This window comes from Ovis aries, chromosome 1 (genome assembly GCF_016772045.2).
Source record: "Ovis aries strain OAR_USU_Benz2616 breed Rambouillet chromosome 1, ARS-UI_Ramb_v3.0, whole genome shotgun sequence".
Taxonomy (NCBI): Eukaryota; Metazoa; Chordata; class Mammalia; order Artiodactyla; family Bovidae; genus Ovis; species Ovis aries.
The window spans coordinates 97,154,167-97,158,885 of record NC_056054.1 but is presented as its reverse complement, the minus strand read 5'-3'; the positions used below and the strand labels follow the sequence as shown (position 1 = coordinate 97,158,885).

The window sequence follows — 4,719 nt, the reverse complement described above, 5'->3', positions numbered from 1 at the left end:
TGGCTTGCAAAAGTTTTCATAAGAGTTGTTGTTCAGTCACTAGGTTGGGTCCAACTCTTTGCAACCCCATGGACTGCAGCACACCAGGCTTCCCTCTCTTTTGCTATCTCCTGCAGTTTGCTCAAACTCACATCCGTTGAGTTGATGATGTCATCCAACCATCTCATCCTCTGTCATCCCCTTTTCCTCCTGCCTTCAATCTTTCCCAGCATCAGGGTCTTTTCCAATAAGTCAGCTCTTTGCATCAGGTGGCCAAAGTATTGGAGCTTCAGCTTCAGCATCAGTCCTTCCAATGAATATTCTGGGTTGATTCCTTTAGGATTGATTGGTTTGATCTCCTTGCTGTCCAAGGGACTCTCAAGAGTCTTCTCCAATACCACAGTTCAAAAGCATCAATTCTTCAGCACTCAGCCTTCTTTATGGTCCAACTGTCATATCTATATATGACTACTGGAAAAATCATTGCTTTGACTATACCTATTTTTTCACTGGAGAAGAGAGAGTAAATACAGCTTTATTGGAATATTAACATTTTCTGACTACCAGTCAATAATAGAGCAGGGCAATACCCTTAAAGTTATTTTTTAAGATTCTGAATTTCTCAAAAGACTCTTCTTAGGACGCAAGTGAACACAATAGAGCCTGGGTTACAAAAGCATGCCTATTGTCCATGCTGGGGCCAACCAACAGAGACGAGGGCTGGCATATGGAGCAGCCAGTGGAAAACTCCATTTGACTGCATTGAAATGTGAGATGCTACAGACATAGATAACAGACTTCTGTGGGATTAACAGATACAAACTATTATGTATAGAATGGATAAACAACAAAGTCATCCTGTATAGCCTAGGGAACTATATTCAATATCCTATGATAAGCTATAATGGAAAAGAATGTGAAAAGAATATATATATATAAACATATAATTGAATCACTTTGTTGTACAGAAAAAATTAATACAATATTATAAATCAACTATACTTCACTACACTTGATCTTAGCCAAAAGGCCGAGAAGCGATCAACTGTACTTCAATAAAATAAAATAAAGAAATGTCTGACTTCCCAGGTGGCTCAGTGATAAAGAATTCACCTGCCAATGCAGGAGCCATAGGAGATGTGGGTTCAGTCCCTGGGTCAGGAAGATTCCTGGAGGAGGAAATGGCAACCCACTCCACTGCTCTTGCCTGAAAAAATCCCATGGACAGAGGAACCTTATGGGCTACAGCTCATGAAGTTGCTAAGAACTGGACACGACTGAATTGTCTGGGCATGCATGCATGCAAAGAAATGTAAGATGCTACAAGAATCTTCCCCGTAACTCCCACTTGCACCCCATCTCCAGAGCAGAAATATTTAAATGTTGACTGGAAACGGTATTAAATTACTAGATAAAGCAGGTATCAGAAAGAGATATCACAGGTATAAAGCAGGTATCACAAGAGGAGGCTAAGCTGGTTCTGTTCCACGGCTATATGAAAGCTCTTGGAAGCTTGTAAAACAGTGCTCAAAAATAAAGAGAACTGCCAAATTATATTGTTAAATTCCTTATAACATCTCAGAGAACAGAAGAGAGAGCCTCAGCCTTACAGCAATTTAGAGGATTACCCTAATTTTAAGTGAAGTTGCTGACATACACAGGAAGAAGAAAAGAACTTTAAGTATCATTTTACAACACAAGACTTTTGAAATGAGCCATGGAACAAGGTCCTGCAAGCCTGGACCTGGTCCTGACCGTGGAAAGATCAGGCTTTTCTGGATCAAGTTCTCCAGAAGGAACTCCTAGAGAGACATTATTGGAGAAACTTGCATTAACCAGAGAACTGGTAGGCCATTCAAATAGTCACTTCTAGTGAAAACGACTCAGCGGAAACAAGAAAAGATGACGATATTGGCTGTTCTCAGATAACGAATCAAAGAGTAGAGTTGGACCGAGGCACTCGAGGTCAAATTTCTGCCAGCAAGATCTTAAGGAATGGGAGAAACATGTCCCAACCCCAGGTCAAAAGTTTATACCAAGAATGCAGTCGTTTTCTATTGATTAACAATTTATCACAAACTTAGTGGTTTAAAACATTGCATTTGTTATCTCAGAATGTCCATGGGTCAGGAGCCTCTGTATAGCTTAGCTGGGTCCTTTTGCTTTTCCAGAGGCAAGACCCAGATCTTAAAGGCCATCACAGCTCTCTGCCATCTGGTTCCCACAGAAGGTTCAAACATGGTGGTCTATGTCTTCAAAACTGACTACAGATGGTCTCTCTTAAAAAGTACTGTAAGTGTAGGAGACTACTAGAACACTATCCACTCTATTTGATTGGCTAGAAATAAGTCCCAGATTCCATCTACACTCAAAAGAAAGAAATAGCACAAGAGATGTGACCCAGAAGTCACCTCAGAGTGTGTCTGCCGTACACTAACACAGTACAGTTCATTATTGTGTGTGTTTGTGTACATGTGCACATGGACAGGTGTGTCCGGTACATCATCATCTTGGTCTGTGTTCCTTTGGATTCAGATGTTGAAATAAGGGTTCACACGGAATTGGGAGATGATCCTAGAAAATCTGCAGGGGACTGAGGAACTGAAATAGGAAAGAGGGGCAGCTAATAAAGGGTGTGTGAATGAATTATGAACTACTGACAACTTGAGCCTTTATCCCTCTAGAGAATTCTGGAAGCCCGCCTGCTTCACATGCCTCAGAGTTAGCGTACACTGGGGCAAGGGAGCTGAGGTCTTTATACACCAACAGCAGGCACTGAAAATGGAGGCCTGAGAGGATATGGGCAGAGCCAGGCTGCAACTTCACAATCCCGAATATCACAAAGATGATCGCTAGACTCCCACCCTTTGTACTTAGCAGCTAACTACCCTGAGAAAAGGAAAACAGAGGAGAAGAAGATGAATGAAGTGGAGTGAAGTCACTCAGTCGTGTCCGAACCTTTGCGACCCCGTGAACTGTAGCCCACCAGGCTCCTCCGTCCTTGGGATTCTCCAGGCAAGAATACTGGAGTGGGTTGCCATTTCCTTCTCCAGGGGAAATTCCCGACCCAGGGATTGAACCCAGGTCGCCCACATTGCAGGCAGACGATTTAACCTCTGAGCCACCAGGGAAGATGAATTAAAATTCTATATATGAACTGTTAAGTTAGTGAAACACCAGGTCTCACTTCAAATCTATCCCTTGGGGAGAGAATTTGTGAATCCCAAACTGTAAATATTTGCAAGTACTTTTCTCAGGTGAAAATACAATGGAATGAGAACATTTATTCACAAGAACTTCCAGAAGAACTCTTGAAGACCAGAAGTCCAGACAGGGCCATTCTCTGAGAAGGAAGCATATAGAGCAAAAAAACAAAAACTATCCCTTCCAGGGAGCTGTCCCAAATAGGGAGGGGCATTTGATTGGAACAGGAACTGAAAGATACCTGAGCAAGAGGGTTACAGCAGAGATACAGCGGAGAGAGGAGAGAGACAGGACCCTTGGTTGGCCAGGCAGGCAAGGAGGGCCTTTGAGAAGAACAGAAATGTCTAGTAAGATTTCTTTAACTCCTTGATGAGGTATATAATGTACACAAAAAAAGCCAGCATATCAAAAGTACACACCCTAGTGAATTTTCACAAACAGAACACACCCATGGAACCAACACCCAGATTAAGAAACAAAGCATGACCATTCTCCTAGAAGCCGCCCTTGCACTCCACTCTAATCATGACCTCTTCCCCAAAGGTAACCGCCAGCCTGACCGTAAACAATGTGATTAGCTTTGCCTGTTTCATGCTTTAAATGGAATGACACAATCTGTACTCATTTCTGTCTGACTTCTTCCACTCAGCATCGTGCATGTGAGGCCATTTGTGTCACTACATAATTGTAGGTCACTCATTCTCATGCTATATAGGAGTCCATTCTGCAAATATGCCACATTTCATGTGTCGTTCTACTGATGATGGGCACTAGGATAGTTTGTTGAAAGGATTTAGTTTGTATTTTTGTGATGTACAAAACAACCTACTTCTCTGTCTCAACACAAAATCTTTCATCAATAATGTATGATATGAAGGGATTGTTTAAAGTGAATGCAAGGAACTTCCAGGTCCAGAGTGTCAGAGTCAGTGTGGAGTAGAGCAGGAGGCACATGAGAACCAGTCACATCAGGTTGATTTTTTTTTTTTTTTTGATATCTTGAATTACTCACTTAGGATTCCTTCAACAAAAGTGCACTCAAGTCACCTACTCACACTGACTGGAACCAGGCAGATCTAGAGAGAGGTCTCTAGAAACCTGTTTTATTTTTCTTCTTTCTTCCCTTCTTGAGAAATTCCTTACTGTCTGGAACCGTTGATTATAAAATTCCACTTAACTATCAAGAAAATGAACATGTGGCCCAATACAACAATTTAAAGTTTATATTTCTGGAATTTGAATCTTGAGAATTCGCCTTTGTTTGGAACTGAGTTACCCAATTTACACTCTAATAGAAAGTTTGTGAATTCACACTTCTGCAGTTCTCAAAGGGTGCCTGGTTTCTCCCCTTCTCAAGATCACGCATAGCCCTTCTTTCTAGTCTGTTCAGGGTTCTTTTGTTTGCCGCCAAAGAACCTGAACTGTTAAAGCTCCTCTGACCAAAAATCTCTCCCCTATATGCCTACCTAACACTTCACAATTTTCAAGTTAGTAATTCCTTGAGAGTGAAAACAGGTGTAATGCTACAGCTGTTGC

At 41.7% G+C, this 4,719-nt stretch overlaps 1 pseudogene; it reads right to left on the bottom strand.

Annotated features, from left to right (window-relative positions):
* Window positions 1–925: 925 nt before the first annotated feature.
* On the bottom strand, window positions 926–1,021 carry LOC114110961 (U2 spliceosomal RNA; annotated as a pseudogene).
* Between the last annotated feature and the right edge of the window lie 3,698 nt (window positions 1,022–4,719).